This window comes from Trichomycterus rosablanca, chromosome 5, assembly GCF_030014385.1.
Source record: "Trichomycterus rosablanca isolate fTriRos1 chromosome 5, fTriRos1.hap1, whole genome shotgun sequence".
Classification (NCBI taxonomy): Eukaryota; Metazoa; Chordata; class Actinopteri; order Siluriformes; family Trichomycteridae; genus Trichomycterus; species Trichomycterus rosablanca.
The window spans coordinates 21,972,093-21,992,621 of record NC_085992.1 but is presented as its reverse complement, the minus strand read 5'-3'; the positions used below and the strand labels follow the sequence as shown (position 1 = coordinate 21,992,621).

General features: G+C 40.3%; 1 protein-coding gene across 1 annotated transcript in view; it reads right to left on the bottom strand.

Moving 5' to 3' along the window:
* slc29a1a (solute carrier family 29 member 1a) overlaps positions 1-18,676 on the bottom strand; it is a 119,160-nt gene extending 100,484 nt beyond the window's left edge. The window contains exon 1 of the mRNA XM_062995858.1: positions 18,554-18,676. The gene's annotated coding sequence lies outside the window, so the exon portion shown is untranslated. The remainder of the gene's footprint in view (positions 1-18,553) is intronic.
* Positions 18,677-20,529: the final 1,853 nt, after the last annotated feature.

Genomic DNA, 20,529 nt, shown 5'->3' with positions numbered 1-20,529 from the left:
TATTAAATAGTAAAGTGACATGTGACAATATTGCACAATTAGGCCAATATAGCCACATATATACAATACATGCACATATATACCCATATACATACATATTCACACATGTAAATACCCATATACATACATATTCACATATGCAAATACATACACACATACTCAAGTACACATATGCAAATACATACATATACTGTATATACTGTAGTATGGACGTTTCTACACGAAGTGAGTGTGTTTTGACCCTTTGGGGCTTCCATAGTTTATGGACTAGCGTGCTTGACTCAGCTGTCCGGTATTCGGTACAATAACAGAAGAAGTAATAAAGTGTTTTGCTCCAGACAACTTGTGAATATACCGTGTATTTATTTATTTATTATGCAAGTGCATCACTACAACGCTTGGTTATATTATTTTAACAAACCGCAAATAAACAACGGTGGCAAGTCCGACATTAAAACGTTTTTTCTACCAGTCAAGTCTCAACATGAACTAGAATTTGCTTTAACGGCACTATTTTTTTTAAATCGCGTTAAATTGAGATTGCGTTAATGCGTTATTATCGCGTTAACTTCGACAGCCCTAATATATATACATATATATATATATATATATATATATACAGTGTATCACAAAAGTGAGTACACCCCTCACATTTCTGCAGATATTTAAGTATATCTTTTCATGGGACAACACTGACAAAATGACACTTTGACTCAATGAAAAGTAGTCTGTGTGCAGCTTATATAACAGTGTAAATTTATTCTTCCCTCAAAATAACTCAATATACAGCCATTAATGTCTAAACCACCGGCAACAAAAGTGAGTACACCCCTTAGTGAAAGTTCCTGAAGTGTCAATATTTTGTGTGGCCACCATTATTTCCCAGAACTGCCTTAACTCTCCTGGGCATGGAGTTTACCAGAGCTTCACAGGTTGCCACTGGAATGCTTTTCCACTCCTCCATGACGACATCACGGAGCTGGCGGATATTCGAGACTTTGCGCTCCTCCACCTTCCGCTTGAGGATGCCCCAAAGATGTTCTATTGGGTTTAGGTCTGGAGACATGCTTGGCCAGTCCATCACCTTTACCCTCAGCCTCTTCAATAAAGCAGTGGTCGTCTTAGAGGTGTGTTTGGGGTCATTATCATGCTGGAACACTGCCCTGCGACCCAGTTTCCGGAGGCAGGGGATCATGCTCTGCTTCAGTAATTCACAGTACATATTGGAGTTCATGTTTCCCTCAATGAATTGTAACTCCCCAACACCGGCTGCACTCATGCAGCCCCAGACCATGGCATTCCCACCACCATGCTTGACTGTAGGCATGACACACTTATCTTTGTACTCCTCACCTGATTGCCGCCACACATGCTTGAGACCATCTGAACCAAACAAATTAATCTTGGTCTCATCAGACCATAGGACATGGTTCCAGTAATCCATGTCCTTTGTTGACATGTCTTCAGCAAACTGTTTGCGGGCTTTCTTGTGTAGAGACTTCAGAAGAGGCTTCCTTCTGGGGTGACAGCCATGCAGACCAATTTGATGTAGTGTGCGGCGTATGGTCTGAGCACTGACAGGCTGACCCCCCACCTTTTCAATCTCTGCAGCAATGCTGACAGCACTCCTGTGCCTATCTTTCAAAGACAGCAGTTGGATGTGACGCTGAGCACGTGCACTCAGCTTCTTTGGACGACCAACGCGAGGTCTGTTCTGAGTGGACCCTGCTCTTTTAAAACGCTGGATGATCTTGGCCACTGTGCTGCAGCTCAGTTTCAGGGTGTTGGCAATCTTCTTGTAGCCTTGGCCATCTTCATGTAGCGCAACAATTCGTCTTTTAAGATCCTCAGAGAGTTCTTTGCCATGAGGTGCCATGTTGGAACTTTCAGTGACCAGTATGAGAGAGTGTGAGAGCTGTACTACTAAATTGAACACGCCTGCTCCCTATGCACACCTGAGACCTAGTAACACTAACGAGTCACATGACATTTTGGAGGGAAAATGACAAGCAGTGCTCAATTTGGACATTTAGGGGTGTAGTCTCTTAGGGGTGTACTCACTTTTGTTGCCGGTGGTTTAGACATTAATGGCTGTATATTGAGTTATTTTGAGGGAAGAATAAATTTACACTGTTATATAAGCTGCACACAGACTACTTTTCATTGTGTCAAAGTGTCATTTTGTCAGTGTTGTCCCATGAAAAGATATACTTAAATATCTGCAGAAATGTGAGGGGTGTACTCACTTTTGTGATACACTGTATATATATATATATACAGTGTATCACAAAAGTGAGTACACCCCTCACATTTCTGCAAATATTTCATTATATCTTTTCATGGGACAACACTATAGACATGAAACTTGGATATAATTTAGAGTAGTCAGTGTACAGCTTGTATAGCAGTGTAGATTTACTGTCTTCTGAAAATAACTCAACACACAGCCATTAATGTCTAAATGGCTGGCAACATAAGTGAGTACACCCCACAGTGAACATGTCCAAATTGTGCCCAAATGTGTCGTTGTCCCTCCCTGGTGTCATGTGTCAAAATCCCAGGTGTAAATGGGGAGCAGGGCTGTTAAATTTGGTGTTTTGGGTACAATTCTCTCATACTGGCCACTGGATATTCAACATGGCACCTCATGGCTAAGAACTCTCTGAGGATGTGAGAAATAGAATTGTTGCTCTCCACAAAGATGGCCTGGGCTTTAAGAAGATTGCTAACACCCTGAAACTGAGCTACAGCATGGTGGCCAAGGTCATACAGCAGTTTTCCAGGACAGGTTCCACTCGGAACAGGCTTCGCCAGGGTCGACCAAAGAAGTTGAGTCCACGTGTTTGGCGTCATATCCAGAGGTTGGCTTTAAAAAATAGACACATGAGTGCTGCCAGCATTGCTGCAGAGGTTGAAGACGTGGGAGGTCAGCCTGTCAGTGCTCAGACCATACGCCGCACACTGCATCAACTTGGTCTGCATGGTCGTCATCCCAGAAGGAAGCTGACGCACAAGAAAGCCAGCAAACAGTTTGCTGAAGATAAGCAGTCCAAGAACATGGATTACTGGAATGCCCTGTGGTCTGACGAGACCAAGATAAACTTGTTTGGCTCAGATGGTGTCCAGCATGTGTGGCGGCGCCCTGGTGAGAAGTACCAAGACAACTGTATCTTGCCTACAGTCAAGCATGGTGGTGGTAGCATCATGGTCTTGGGCTGCATGAGTGTTGCTGGCCCTGGGGAGCTGCGGTTCATTGAGGGAAACATGAATTCCAACATGTACTGTGACATTCTGAAACAGAGCATGATCCCCTCCCTTCGAAAACTGGGCCTCATGGCAGTTTTCCAACAGGATAACGACCCCAAACACAACCTCCAAGATGACAACTGCCTTGCTGAGGAAGCTGAAGGTAAAGGTGATGGACTAAACCCAATTGAGCACCTGTGGCACATCCTCAAGTGGAAGGTGGAGGAGTTCAAGGTGTCTAACATCCACCAGCTCCGTGATGTCATCATGGAGGAGTGGAAGAGGATTCCAGTAGCAACCTGTGCAGCTCTGGTGAATTCCATGCCCAGGAGGGTTAAGGCAGTGATAATAATGGTGGTCACACAAAATATTGACACTTTGGGCACAATTTGGACATGTTCACTGTGGGGTGTACTCACTTATGTTGCCAGCCATTAAGACATTAATGGCTGTGTGTTGAGTTATTTTCAGAAGACAGTAAATCTACACTGCTATACAAGTTGTACACTGACTACTCTAAATTATATCCAAGTTTCATGTCTATAGTGTCGTCCCATGAAAAGATATAATAAAATATTTGCAGAAATGTGAGGGGTGTACTCACTTTTGTGATACACTGTATATATATACTGTATATATACAGAAGACCCTTGAGTTATGAACCGTTTACTATACAAACATTTTGGGGTACGAACGATCTTTTTCAACTTAACTCACAAACAAATTTCGGATAACGAACCGAAATACATGTGACGTCACAAACAAGTTGACTCTTGTTTAACTCAAACTGTCTCTCTCTCTCTATATACTGTGAGCGAACATTCAGACAGCGGACGGAGTTTTTTTCCGGTGTTTTCTTTATATTTTGTAAGATTCTATATTAAAATGGCACCAAAGAAGGTGCAGAGAAAGCGTAGTGGTGAGAGTATGAACAAATCTATTACATTTGTTGTTGTATAATTACTCCTGCCAGTAGCTGTCACTGTGTTTCAGACAGAGGGGACAGTGAGTGAGAGAGAAGAAGAAAGTTATTCTTTCGTGCAATTACACCTACAAAATACAATGCTATTGAAATAAAGAAGGAAATAATAGAGAAATATGAGAGTTATTGTTGTTTCTGGTAGATACATTTTATAAAAAAAGAAGGAAATTTATTATGGTGTATAGTACAGCACATACTGTACTGAAATGTGAAGTGTGTTTTTTTTATACTACTGTGTATTGTTGTTTATTACAGGAATGTCTAGTCTATCATTCAAGATGAAGGGAAAATACACTTGTATTTATAACAAAAAAAGACATTATAAAGATTAGGTAAGGGGTGGTTTGTGAGGTCTGGCACGGATTAATTCTATTTACATTATTTCTTATATAATACCATATATACTGTATATATATACGTATCTATATATGGTAGTCATTAGCAATATTATTGTGTGTAAAAAAAAAATTACACTGATCCACATATCCAGAGAGAAACGTGCAGTCACAATCCACACAGTTTGTGGTTTTAATGCCATACAGTGGCATTTCTTTCTATTTAAAATTAAATCTGAAAAACATTGTACAACAAAGTTAAAAGGTGTGAATAATTTCTGAATCTACTGTATGTATTTTTTGTCACATCATCTTCCACTCTTCTCCACTTTTCTGAGAGGGCTTTCAACTAAATAAAAAAACATGATTTACTTCATTCAGCCTATTAGAAATATTAAGTGTTGAATTACACTCCACATTCTAGTTCATCTCAATGGCTGTGGCAGGCCAATTCACTCATTCTATCTCTGCTAATTAGTCTTTGCAGACCTTGCTTGGTACACAGACACTTTACTATGCTAAAACTAAACAGTTCCAAAATGTTGAATCACACTATCCTAGATTGTCAGTGAGTGTATGCTTTAGCATTAATTTTTCCATTCACTAAACCTATGGTGCCAACCCAAACATTTGAACATAGCCTCAGATCGTTCTTCCTCCAACATCAAACTCTTCAGTTGACACTATATTTGGGTACGCAGTGTTCTCCTGGCAGCCAAATTCAGTTTAATCTGTCAGTCTACCAGATGGTGATGAGACATTCCAGAGAAGGTGTTTCCACACAACTCTAGCCTGCACTTCTATTTCATAATATGGCATTATGCAATGCAATAGATAGGTACCCTGGGATGTATTTCTGTTTTGTAAAAAGTGTTTCTAACTAAGCTCCAGACCCACTACAAGCCTGATCCAGATGCCTGATACAGATGAAGAGATAAATAAAAAATAATTAAATAAGTCTGCATAGAATTTAAAAGACATCTACAGTGGATTAAGAAAGCATTCCTTGTCTTTGCACACTGCTATATTTTGCTGCACTGCACACTTTGTTGGAAATAAAAATTTTAATGAATAGAATTGCATTTATTTACCCATTTACCTATTTTCTACCCCCGTGTGGAGCAAAAATCTTCATTAAACACATTCTCTACGCATGCTAAAAAATGAATAACACCAGAACATTTTACAATACAAACAACTACAAAGAAAATTTCACCTCAGCCCCCCATCCAAGACAACTGCTTTAATTCCTAGTAGCAATAAGACCTAAAAACACCATATAATATACGAAAAAGTCAATTAAACTCGACACCTTCACAGTTACTCAAACACCCTAATCCATATAAAGTCTTTTCATGAATTCCTATACAGAAATATATCAACTGCCACTTTGACTTTTTAAAGATGGAACCTTTTATTCAGCCATGATAATAGCCATAGCTGATCACCCCACTGATTTTTATGACTTCATTTAGCTCAATTGGATTCTGGCTGGGCCATTCAAAATTTTTGTTGGTCCTCTGGTAAAGTTATTTGTTTGCTGTTGTGGAGGTATGCTTTGTGCAGTGGCGGCTGCTGGTCTTTCAAAGAGGGGAAGCTCATTGTCGGCTTACATCATAAAATTTGTCAATTTATTTATACATAAATTCTGCCCTCCGTTCCTTTTCAAGAAAATGGCCTGTGATCCTATCGTACCAAGTAGGCGTCTTTTCCAGGGACTTGACCAGTGTCCTCTCAATGGCCAGCAGAGCTAGGCTGCTTAGACGGCCTTGGCCCATTGTGTTGCGGGTGTAAGACTTAAGCCTTTTTAAACAGGAGAAGCTCCTTTCTACACCTGCAGATGTAGCTCCAATTGTTGCCACTAACGATAACAGCTTGTACAGCTGAGGCATTGCACTGTCCAACTCCATGTCTTTTAGAAAAACCAAGAAATTACACAGCTTTCCCCTGTTACCCTGTAAGTCCTGATTTGAATACAGGCCTTGAAGTTCAGACCTCAGTCTCCCTGAATCAAAGTATTGGCCATAACTTTTCAGGACACTCTGGAATTCCTCCTCTGTCATCAACACATCAACACTTCTCTCATGTCATCAAACTTCTCTGGATTGACTAATTCTAAGAAGCGCAAACTTTCCAAATTTGAAAAACGCAGAGGAATCTGCTCTATGAGATTATCAAGGATGGCCATGTACAGATTTCTGTAGCGCTCCTGGGGATCCTGGAATTGGGAGAGACGGCGCTTTCTCATGGGCTCATCTCGTGGGTCTGATGTGAGACCTGCTGCTTTGGCATAAACAGCTTGGAAAGCCCCCTCTGAACTTTTCTTGCAGTAGAGAACATCCATGGCCCTCTGCTGTTTCATTACAAAACTCTTGGCACAATCCAATGTGTCATCATCCAGTGTCTTATCTGCAATGATGTTATAAAAAGTCTGCAGGAGGCCATCATAGTTGTTGCCACAGTGCTCACTATCCGTGATGTGAAATTCCATCAAGTAGGAGCATTTCTGGGCAACCTTGAACAGTCTGCAGATTCAAGAAAAGATGTCCTCTTTGTGGATTTGGAGAAAAATGTGGCAAACCCAGAGAGGGATGCAAAAAATATTCTGCACTCAGACAAGCATTTAGCCCCCTGTGACAGCACCAGATTAAGTCTATGTGCATAGCAATGCACAAACATAGCACTGGGGGCAATTGCCTTCATTTTGGCCTGCAGGCCATTGTGGGCTGAAGCCATGACAGCAGCCCCATCGTTGAAGTGAATAGACGCTCAACTTCTACGGGCAAATGCATTGACGCTACGGGAATCTATGAGAAGTTAACAAAATCGAGTCAGTCGATTTGTGATAAGTAGCTGATTCTGAGCGAACTCGTCTTCGAGATGAACGTGTTCTAACGCATTTGTAGTCAATGAAATGTTAACACAACTGTACATATTTGACCATTTAATTTTTGACATTTTAGGGGAAGCTGAGCTTCCCTTGCAGTCTTAGATAAATCGCCACTGACTTTGTGCTAACGTGAAATTCCTCATCATTTTCAGCTTTTAAGCAGAGGCCTGAAGGTTTTGTGTGATATTGGGAAATGTTCATAATAATCTCAACTAGGGCTGGGCGATATGGATCAAAAATTATATCTCGATATTTTTTTCTGAATGGCGATATACGATATATATCTCGATATTTTTTTATCCCATAAGGTAATAACAAAAAGACACTTCTGAGACAAAGCTACATGTTCCAATTTTTTTACAGGCACTTTTATTAATATTCATACTGGGGAAGCTTCACACAATAATTATTTTTCCTTAAAAAAAAAAAAAAGAGCTATTCTAAGAAAAAAAAAAGTTGTTTTCTAAGGCATCTCCTGTCGTCTAATGTGAATTACAAATATATTGTCTGGCCCTTTAAGAATGTTAAGTGCACTATAGGGCGCAGGGAGTGAGTGTGTAGGGAAGGTGTCGGAATGACGGTTTCCGGCTGAGCTTGTGTGACATTAAAAGTAAAACCCTGTTAAAGTAAACCCCTCGTTAACCCCCCACCCCCCCATGTTTGGACTTTATACATTATTTTATGTATATGTCGCCACAACATTAACATTTACATTAATATTTTCTTTTACTGTATAGAACTCAGTTCTGTAATACAGGTATAACTAATCGTTCATGTTACTGTGTAACTATTACAACATCTAATGCATTTTAATCAGCGTTCTTCTTCATGCACTTTATTATTATTTAACAGCTTTATTTGTTGTTTAATTGCTGTTTGCTCCTTGTTTACTGCAGAGTTAGTTCATGCAATTTAATAATGTTTGGTTGTTTATTGGCCGACAACAAGAAATACTATAATAGAAGATAAATAAATAAATGAGTCTCGGACGTCGGGCGATCGTCCAGTATAAACTAACACGACCACGTACAACATCCAGTACAGAAATCACTCCCCATAATGTTTGTTTATACAGATAGAGCAAATACATGCACATCACATATACAAACACAAGAGTCAGAACAACAGGAGACGCACCGTTACGTTATTATTACTTTCTCAACACTTAATGTGAAGTAAATACGTGCATGTCAGCGCGTGCATGCGCTTGTGTTGGTTTTTAAAACAAATAACGACTCGTTTTCTTGTTTTTTAACTTTGGGATTTGAAGTGAAAACGAATGAAGGTACACGGAGCTGGAACCTTTTGTCTGGACTTGTTTTCGGCGTTCTCTACAGAATACATTATTCTGCTGCTCATCTGACACTTTGAATTCGAACCATCTCCAAATAATTCCAAAAAGAGCCATTATTTTTCTTTTTAGTAAGCAGCTCCTCTTCCATAGCTTCTGTCATGTCTTTATCCGTCTCCATGCTATCGCTGCCTGCAGGACATACTGGTGAGGCGGTGGGGTGGGGCGAGTTGTGTTCAGTGAGGGAGAGGGGCGGGGCAGTGAGGGAGAGGGGCGGGGCAGTGAGGGAGAGGGGCGGGGCAGGTGAACATGTGCAGAGACAAACTAGGAGAAGAGAAAGACGAACTGTCGGATCTAACTGGAACGTAACATCTATATCGATATACGCGATATTGTCTTATCTTATATCGCGTATGAAAATATATCGATATTTTATAAAATCTCGATATATCGCCCAGCCCCAACCTTGACTAAAGCCCAGTTCCAGATAAGAAATTACAGTCGCAAAGCATAATGCTGACACCACTATGCTTCACTGTGGCTATGGTGTTCTTTCGATTTTGTGCCAACATACCTTTCAAAATTATGGCAAAAAACCTTAACCTTGGTCTCATCATAACATAACGCATTACATATATAAACCCAAATTCCAGAAAAGTTGGGACATAAAAAAGCAGTAATTAATTATTCATTTGACATTGGTCAAAGGCTGGAATCCACTGTTGAATGTGACTTTAAAGCCCTCAAATGACACTGCACGAGAAAACATAATGCTACTGTGATAAATACAGTGTATCACAAAAGTGAGTACACCCCTCACATTTCTGCAGATATTTAAGTATATCTTTTCATGGGACAACACTGACAAAATGACACTTTGACACAATGAAAAGTAGTCTGTGTGCAGCTTATATAACAGTGTAAATTTATTCTTCCCTCAAAATAACTCAATATACAGCCATTAATGTCTAAACCACCGCCAACAAAAGTGAGTACACCCCTAAGAGACTACACCCCTAAATGTCCAAATTGAGCACTGCTTGTCATTTTCCCTCCAAAATGTCATGTGATTTGTTAGTGTTACTAGGTCTCAGGTGTGCATAGGGAGCAGGTGTGTTCAAATTAGTAGTACAGCTCTCACACTCTCTCATACTGGTCACTGAAAGTTCCAACATGGCACCTCATGGCAAAGAACTCTCTGAGGATCTTAAAAGACGAATTGTTGCGCTACATGAAGATGGCCAAGGCTACAAGAAGATTGCCAACACCCTGAAACTGAGCTGCAGCACAGTGGCCAAGATCATCCAGCGTTTTAAAAGAGCAGGGTCCACTCAGAACAGACCTCGCGTTGGTCGTCCAAAAAAGCTGAGTGCACGTGCTCAGCGTCACATCCAACTGCTGTCTTTGAAAGATAGGCGCAGGAGTGCTGTCAGCATTGCTGCAGAGATTGAAAAGGTGGGGGGTCAGCCTGTCAGTGCTCAGACCATACGCCGCACACTACATCAAATTGGTCTGCATGGCTGTCACCCCAGAAGGAAGCTTCTTCTGAAGTCTCTACACAAGAAAGCCCTCAAACAGTTTGCTGAAGACATGTCAACAAAGGACATGGATTACTGGAACCATGTCCTATGGTCTGATGAGACCAAGATTAATTTGTTTGGTTCAGATGGTCTCAAGCATGTGTGGCAGCAATCAGGTGAGGAGTACAAAGATAAGTGTGTCATGCCTACAGTCAAGCATGGTGGTGGGAATGCCATGGTCTGGGGCTGCATGAGTGCAGCAGGTGTTGGGGAGTTACATTTCATTGAGGGACACATGAACTCCAATATGTATTGTGAAATACTGAAGCAGAGCATGATCCCCACCCTCCGGAAACTGGGTCGCAGGGCAGTGTTCCAGCATGATAATGACCCCAAACACACCTCTAAGACGACCACTGCTTTATTGAAGAGGCTGAGGGTAAAGGTGATGGACTGGCCAAGCATGTCTCCAGACCTAAACCCAATAGAACATCTTTGGGGCATCCTCAAGCGGAAGGTGGAGGAGCGCAAAGTCTCGAATATCCGCCAGCTCCGTGATGTCGTCATGGAGGAGTGGAAAAGCATTCCAGTGGCAACCTGTGAAGCTCTGGTACACTCCATGCCCAGGAGAGTTAAGGCAGTTCTGGGAAATAATGGTGGCCACACAAAATATTGACACTTAAGGAACTTTCACTAAGGGGTGTACTCACTTTTGTTGCCGGTGGTTTAGACATTAATGGCTGTATATTGAGTTATTTTGAGGGAAGAATAAATTTACACTGTTATATAAGCTGCACACAGACTACTTTTCATTGTGTCAAAGTGTCATTTTGTCAGTGTTGTCCCATGAAAAGATATACTTAAATATCTGCAGAAATGTGAGGGGTGTACTCACTTTTGTGATACACTGTATAACCGCATGGGCTCAGAAGTACGTCAGGAAATAGTGTTAATGTTACTATGTTACAATAGTTGTAAATACAAATTCAATGTCCCAACCTTTCTAAAAATGGGGTTCTAGAAATGGGGTTCTCAAACAGTTGACATGCACTGTTACATACAGAACATCATAAACAGCACGTGTGACTTCAAGCCAATAAATGTTAACATCAAAATCATCTCATGCACCAGCTAGAGGTCATGGCTGTTCACAAAAGTAAAAAAATGCTCTAAAATAGATACAGTCCTAATGCAGGCATTAAACAGTGGGGAAATAATACTTCACAACCATTGCATTTCATTAGTGATGATGCCTTATAGTATAGTTCATACTTCTACACAGGTTAAAGCACAAAACTATGAGCTTTAGTGGGCATGACCAAGTACACTCTCTGTCCTTCTCTATGGAGTCAGTCAATGGCACCTGATTTCATTCATACTGTGTATGTTCATGGATGACTCATCTTTAGCCCTGGTAATCTAAAAACAGCCTTGATGTTACTAACAGATCCTCTACAGCCCAATCACTCACTTCACCACACAACATACACCACATAAACACTTATATTTAAGTATGCAAACACATGATGAAGGGCAGGCAAAGGGACAGCCATGTAATCCGTATAGACAAACAGTAAAATAGGTCTTTGCTAGTGACTCAGTGACCCTGGAGCAGTCTACATGCATTTGTTGGAATGTTAAAACTTACTCCACCTGACCAACAAGTCTGGGTGCAGTGGATCCAAAAAGATACCACCAGCTCATCCAATGCATATATAAATGTTAGATGCATTTAACATCTAACATACACTATATTGCCAAAAGTATTCACTCACCCATCCAAATCATTGAATTCAGGTGTTACAATCACTTCCATGGCCACAGGTGTATAAAACCAAGCACCAAGGCATGCAGACTGCTTCTACAAACATTTGTGAAAGAATGGGTCGCTCTCAGTAGCTCAGTGAATTCCAGCGTGGTACCGTGATAGGATGCCACCTGTGCAACAAGTCCAGTCATGAAATTTCGTCTCTACTAAATATTCCACAGTCAACTCTCAGTGGTATTATAACAAGCGATTGGGAACGACAGCAACTCAGCCACAAAGTGGTAGGCCACGTAAAATGACAGGGCGGGGCCAGCGGATGCTGAGGCGCATAGTGCGCAGAGGTCGCCAACTTACCTCCGTGAAGCTGGCCCCCCATGTGGTCAGAAATGGAATATAAATATTATTATTCGTTTGTGCTGCGTTTGCGCTGGTTTGTGCCGTAGGAATCATCGTTTGTGCTGGCACCGTTTTAGAGAAATTAAGTATTATATTTCATTACCCGTGACGTCACTCAGCCCCCCATCAGAGCCCAGATTGCACCAAAACCATCTCATTCGTTTGTGCTACGTTTGTGCTGGTTTGTGCTGCTAAAAGAAACATTTGTGCTCTTTTAATTCTCAAGTTATTACGCTATAAATATTACACCCGTGACGTCACCAGCCCCCCATTAACGTCCAAATTGCACCAAAACCATCTCATTCGTTTGTGCTACGTTTGTGCTGGTTTGTGCTGCTAAAAGAAACATTTGTGCTCTTTTATTTCTCAAGTTATTACGCTATAAATATTACACCTGTGACGTCACCAGCCCCCCATCAGAGCCCAAATTGCACCAAAACCATCTCATTCGTTTGTGCTACGTTTGTGCTGGTTTGTGCTGCTAAAAGAAACATTTGTGCTCTTTTAATTCTTAAGTTATTACGCTATAAATATTACACCCGTGACGTCACCAGCCCCCCATTAACGTCCAAATTGCATCAAAAGCATCTCATTCGTTTGTGCTACGTTTGTGCTGGTTTGTGCTGCTAAAAGAAACATTTGTGCTCTTTTAATTTTCAAGTTATAGGCTAAATTCTCTCTTTTTTTTATTAAGTGAGGACACTTAGCCCCTAACAATGTTAAAATTGCATCACAGAGTGAAATTTATTATAATCAAATTACCTTTAAAAACCTTTAACATTTTTAATTGTGAAAATGTTATCCATAACATTATCCATACACATGTTACACAGCTAAATTGATTTGTGAATTCCAAATGTTAATGTTATTTCAAAGGTTTTAAATGCTTGTGGGCCGTCAACAAGTATATTCTACCTACAGACTCACCAAATAATCAAAATGTAACATAGCTTGAAAAAGTTTAGTCACAGCAAAATTCCATGGTTTGTGTTATAGCTCTGATGTCTTTGTTATTCTATTTATATAGGTCTTCAAACCAGAGTAAGAAGTAAAGGCTTTAACAAGACCACCCAGTAATGCAAGAGAGAAATCAGAAACAACTTCTTTTGGTACAGATGCTCCTCCTCTAAGCCATTCAGAGACCCAGTTTGATATGGCGTTAATGTCATGCCGCTCAGACAGCATTTGCACCACTGGGATGTGAATAGAAGTATCTCCATGTGAGGACAGAACTCCTTGATATGGAAATACATGTGCGGATGTGAGCCTTTTGACTACTGTACCTGTAGCATCAAAACTTACACTTGAGTCTTTACTAGTATTTTGTAGACTAGTAGTTGAGAGGGGGTCCAATAGTGGCATAAAAAATTTGTCAAGGCCGATGTCATGAATACTGCCCCTATGAGGCACACTGTATTTTATTAGATGAGGGGGAAAGGATGGGGTGTTTGTGTTCTACCTCCCTATCCCTCTCTCTTGTTTGGCTTTTCTTAATGTACTCAGGCTTGGTAGGTGGGTAGCTCTGGGTTACCGAGTAGCATTATCTTGTAAGCCTCTGTGGCTCGCCACACATGTAGCAGTTTTTTACCCTGCCAGAGTTCTTCAGAGACCGGCAGTCTCTTCTCTCCAGATAGCATGTGCTTTGCCTTTCCAGTATGAAGACTGTCATCAATGTAATCAATTCTGCATTTTAGCACTGCTAGTGTGCTCACCTCTGGTAGACTCTCACTGGAAATGGACAATTTTGCAGTACAGTGGCCAGTGATGTCAATGCACTTAGATGCACTGTGTGGGTACACTTTTGCTCTCTTGAAACTAAGTATGCAGGCTAATCTGGTCATGTTCCAGATCTCTTCATTTAGGACATGAGACCATGTGCCAGAATTAGAGCTGTCACTGTCTTCATCTACCTTTACCTTCATCTATGTTTTTGATGCAATCATTTTCAATTTCAGTTGATTTGTCTTTCACTTGCCTTTTAATGTGTATGTACAGCATTTGTTTGTTTTATATTTTTCACAGAACTGTCCAATCTTGTTTTAAATGTCATTAATATGATTAAAATTCTCAGAGGACTATTACAGGGTTTTATTAGAAGCAATAAGTTACTTTAAAATGATAATTATGTGTTTATGCGCTATGAAAACTCTTTCCAGGGAATGTCTCTTCCAACAGTTGCCTGAGGAGAGGACAAAAGAAAAGTATGCTCAGACCTTAGTCAAACGTGACTACCAACTTTTTGTTGCTAGGACAATGGTCTTTCTCATATGTGTTTTTTTTTTTTTTTAAATAAAGCTTGCATAAAAATAATGTTTTATCATGCCATGCCTTGGGTTGTTGAAGCCCAATTTACTGGCCAGTGAGCATAATTGAAAGGTAGGTCTTTATAATAACGTGGTAATGTGGTGTATAGTGGAGCAGAATGACATTCTGCCAAGGTTTTGGTGCAGCATGCTATCTAGTGAAAGGGAAAGTACAAACAAAATGAATGAGTGCAGTGTAATTAGACAAGGCAGTGCATCTTAATGCAATAAATATGCAGGGCAGCATGATGGAAAGTATAAATGTGTAAAGTATGCAGATTTGTGAAGACCTAACAGAACTGACAGCAAGTTGCACAGGGAGATGGATAAACAAGTATAACCTTAATGACTAATATGACGTTATATGGTGAGGGTTATATATTTTTGTGTTTTGTAAGTGGATGCTGCAGTAGATTCTTGCAAACAATGTTAATGAGCCGAGGATGCTTTGGGGTTACTTCTTTACAGTGTCATTACAGTGATACACATATGGGAATCCATTGCCCCAACCATGAAAACCATAAATTTCCCACAGTCTAGCGAACCATTTGCTAATCACCAGTAAACTGCATGTCAAATTAGACATGCATTGCATTCTTCATAAAATACTTGTATTCATACAACAAACAATCCAACTCTGCCTCAGTATTTTATTACTGATGTTGAGTCTACTTAAACACTTTTCTCTTCATAAAGTGACAATAAAGTACAAAATATTGAAAATAGGTCATCTTACTGTTATTTTAGTCACATTTTTACCTGGAAAAGAAATTTTAGGGGTTTAAGTTTAAGTTGTGCTGTCTGAAAATGACTGCTTACAGTCAAACAGGTCCCCACCCTGTATCTCAGACTTTGGTCCTCATGGAAACATGGCTTAAAATAAAGATTCCCACCGTTAAGAAGTCACATAAGGACAATTGGTTTATTTATCAAAGGACTTTTGACATTAAAATGATTGATGCGACTAAATAAGAATGAATAGAGAGAATGCCATGTAAAACCTATACTTTTGTAGTGTATATTTCTGTAGTGTTAAGTGATTCACAGTTTACAAACGTCTGGTAAGTTATGTTCTGCCATAAGTTGTGTATATTGCAGGAATATCAATTAAAACATGAAAACCATTTAAAACTGCGTGTTTAGTTTCAAGAGGATATTGAAGAGGATATGCAGTATGGCTGAGTGCTTTGACATATCTGTGCAAAGTGGAATCCACATCCAATGACGTCACCCAGATGAGATGACGTCAAACAAAATGATGTCAAACAAATGAGATGGTTTTGATGCAATTTGAACATTTTATTGGGCTAAATGTCCTCAATTTATAAAAAAATATATTATTTAGCCTATAACTTGAGAATTAAAAGAGCACAAATGTTTCTTTTAGCAGCACAAACCAGCACAAACGTAGCACAAACGAATGAGATGGTTTTGATGCAATTTGGACGTTAATGGGGGGCTGGTGACGTCACAGGTGTAATATTTATAGCATAATAACTTAAGAATTAAAAGAGCACAAATGTTTCTTTTAGCAGCACAAACCAGCACAAACGTAGCACAAACGAATGAGATGGTTTTGGTGCAATTTGGACGTTAATGGGGGGCTGATGACGTCACAGGTGTAATATTTATAGCGTAATAACTTGAGAAATAAAAGAGCACAAATGTTTCTTTTAGCAGCACAAACCAGCACAAACGTAGCACAAACGAATGAGATGGTTTTGGTGCAATTTGGGCTCTGATGGGGGCTGAGTGACGTCACGGGTAATAAAATATAATACTTAATTTCTCTAAAACGGTGCCAGCACAAACGATGATTCCTACGGCACAAACCAGCACAAATGCAGCACAAACGAATAATAATATTTATATTCCATTTCTGACCACATGGGGGGCCAGCTTCACGGAGGTCGCCAACTTTCTGCAGAGTCAATCGCTACAGACCTCCAAACTTCATGTGGCCTTCAGTGCGTAGAGAGCTTCATGTAATGGGTTTCCATGGCCAAGCAGCTGCATCCAAGCCTTACATCACCAAGTGCAATGCAAAGTGTCGGATGCAGTGGTGTAAAGCACGCCGCCACTGGACTCTAGAGCAGTAGAGACGTGTTCTCTGGAGTGACGAATCAGGCTTCTCCATCTGGCAATCTGATGGACGAGTCTGGGTTTGGCAGTTGCCAGGAGAACGGTACTTGTCTGACTACATTGTGCCAAATGTAAAGTTTGGTGGAGGGGGGATTATGGTGTGGGGTTGTTTTTCAGGAGTTGGGCTCGGCCCCTTAGTTCTAGTGAAAGGAACTCTTAATGCTTCAGCATACCAAGAGATTTTGGACAATTTCATGTTCCCAACTTTGTGGGAACAGTTTGGGGATGGCCCCTTCCTATTCCAACATGACTGCGCACCAGTGCACAAAGCAAGGTCTATAAAGACATGGATGAGCGAGTTTGGTGTGGAAGAGTCCTGACCTCAACCCGATAGAACACCTTTGGGAAGAATTAGAGTGGAAACTGTGAGCCAGGCCCTCTTGTCCAACATCAGTGTCTGACCTCACTAATGCGCTTCTGGAAGAATGGTCAAAAATTCCCATGAACACACTCCTAAACCTTGTGGAAAGCCTTCCCAGAAGAGCTGAAGCTGTTATAGCTGCAAAGGGTGGGCCGATATCATATTAAACCCTATGGATTAAGAATGGGATGTCACTCAAGTTCGTGTGAAGGCAGACGAGCCAATACTATTGGCAATACAGTGTAAGTGATCAATAAGAGGAACTGACTTTGCTGGTGAACACCTAATCAGCATATTAAGGGCAGGTGCTTAACCTTAGTCAACCAAACTTTTGAAAATCTAGTCAGAGTTTTGAGGGGGACTTTACCACATCTGCCAAAAATCTTTCATTACAAACAGTACAACATGAAAATGACTGGTCTTGTCTGTATATGATGAGAAAGACAGTGAAATGTTCAGGAGGACAAGGTCGTATAAATGCTTAGAAAAATGAAAAAGCATGCCTGTTATAGAAGTTGCTTCAAAGAAGTATGTATGTATGTATGTTAGAAGAAAAAATTGTACAAAAGAAAACAGATAGGAAAAAAGGAAGATTAACAGAAGACTTAGAAGTAGTATGTAGGATCATGTAAGAGACAGAACTGTCATTCCCATCCAGGCTGTACACTATGTTGTTCTGTGGTAAGACCACCCCTTGAAAATGCTTTCACAGGACAACTGTGCCAACTAAAAAAGTCACCAATTACAATGCTAGTACGCTTTTATCAGTGATTGTATGTGCTATATAGATAGATTGTAAAACCCATTTGTTTTCCTGCATTGGCCAGTCAGTAACACAATTTAACTCCATAAACAGCTAAATAAACTCTATATACTGACCTTGCCATAGGATCAGCATATGTTCAATGACCATTTATTGTACATAGTACCAGGCTTTGAATATCACTGCAGGCTAACTGGTTGATTAATTGATCGAGAATCGGTTTATAGATCGACTAAATCACTGCAGCGTGACCCAGTGTAGTTAATAATATTCATGTGCTGTCACTTTTGGCACGGCAAGTTTATCTGACCACATTTTCTGACCTTCAATACACAAGGAGACGCAATCTGCCGATTAAGCAACAATCTTTAGTTTGCTTGTGCTTATTCCTAATTTAAAAGCACTAATGTAATTCAGTATGTGATATTTTTAACCTCAGCTGCTAGGGATTCTGATCAGTAAACGACTGCGTTTAACGCTGTAGCAGGCTGCAATGTATACACACGTTCGCGTATACACACATGCGTACACAAACATACACAGTTTCGCTACTCACGTTCGGAACAGCTAGTCAGTCTCTTTCACATCCTCCTGTAACGTGCTGTTTGCTGTTCGTCGTTGCCCTCGGACTCGATGCCGATGCCCGGAGTCACTGCGGTCCGCTCATTCACACGCAGACGGATCCGCAGTCAAAAGTTGCCAGGTCCACCTGATTACTGCATACCGGTCATAAAATGTCAGAGCGTCACATTTCATAAACGGGTCGTTCTTTTCTCTAGTACCTGCATAAACGTCATAATGAGTGTTGCAATCTGGACGGTGTTCTAATGTACATAAATGCTAAAATATTACAGCTAAGAATAAAATGGGCATACATTTAGGCACTACCTAATGCACAGCCGTGAAAAATGAAGTGAGCCATTTCATGCGTAATATGCAATTTGCTGTGAAATTAAAAATGTAAGGTTTGTATTCAGTGATTTAACGTTTTTTTATTCACGTAGCATTCAAGTGTCTTACGTTTACTGGTTAATTTGCACTATGAGGTGATCCTAGTGTAACTGAGCGTAAGTAAGAAATAAACTGTATATAGACAAATTATCAGGAGCATTATACTTTACTGGCTTGTTCTTTTGGGGCACAGCACAGACTACAGAGAGATGATCATGTGCGTAGAGAAGGACACTTTTCAATTGATAATGGAACCCCCAAAGGGACAAAATGCACTCAATACGTAAACACATACTTCAAACATTGTCAGCACACTAGACCACAGAAAAGTCTGTAATTCTGCGACAATTTAGTTAGCAATCATTTAGTTAAAAAGTCCAAGATGTCGAAGTCTAAAGCAGCTAAAAACACTACTTGGGTAACTAAGTTTGGAAAACTCCCAACCAGTTCTGTGGACGCATGGGGGGGGAGTGTAAAAACACGAACGAGAATTTTCGTCCGAGACAAATGGAGCATCGCATCGTGGCTGAATGTTCTAGTTTACATTCAACTATTAAGGTAGGCTGTGCTGTGTATTGTGGCTTCTGTTTATTCTATCATTAAATGTATGTGTGTCATTTAATGGCTGGCGTGAAATGTGGCACCTTTGTGTTTGAATTTTCTTTTTGAAATCTGAGATTTTTTTAAATTTTGGTCTGTGAATTTAAGCACATTTTCCTGTGAATTTAGTAGGACCCTACATACATATTAAATGTTGGGATGTAATTCATTATGAGGGAAGTGAGCAAGAAAAGGAAACAAGGACACAGGAATAAAGGATAAACAACACCCCCCCCCCCCCCCCCCCCCCCAATCAGTTACAAATCTCTTAAGATGTGTGGGTACAAGCAGATAATTTGTTACACGATAGGCTGCATTGTACTGGGTTTAAAAAGACTTCTGCCTCCTAACTTCTAGCCTACCTTCTTTAATTCCTAGGAGTGCATTTATAATATAATGAACGCCTTTATTTGTCATATATACAGGTGTACAGTACAACAAAATTATTTTTTGTATATCCCAGCTCATTTGGACACCTTTTGGAAGCTAGGGTCAGAGCACAGGGTCAGCCATTGTACGGAGCAGAGAGGGTTAAGGGCATTGCTCAGAGGCCCAACAGTGGCAGCATGGTAAAGCTGAGATTCGAACACTCAACCTTTGATTGATAGCCCAAAGCTCTACCCACTAGGCCAGGGTTTTTCAAACTTTTGAAAAAAACTTTTGGTTTGTCTGACTTTAATGGATTTCTGTTTTACATAGGAGCTAGGAATTTATGAGGCATCAGTTAATGTTTTGTGATGCAATATAAGACTTATTAACATTAGTGTGTGTGTGTGGGGGGGGGGGGGGGGGGGAGTCTTCCATCTGTTTCCACATCTGACCCAACCCTAGAAACAGATGTCAAATGTCATCACAGCATTGAGCCCTGCCTTCTCCCAGACACTTAAAAATGAGTGCTTAAACAGGAAGTTATTTCAAAACAGATACTACATACTATTGTTTGAAATCACACCATTATTTAGTTTTTACCTTTTTATTTAT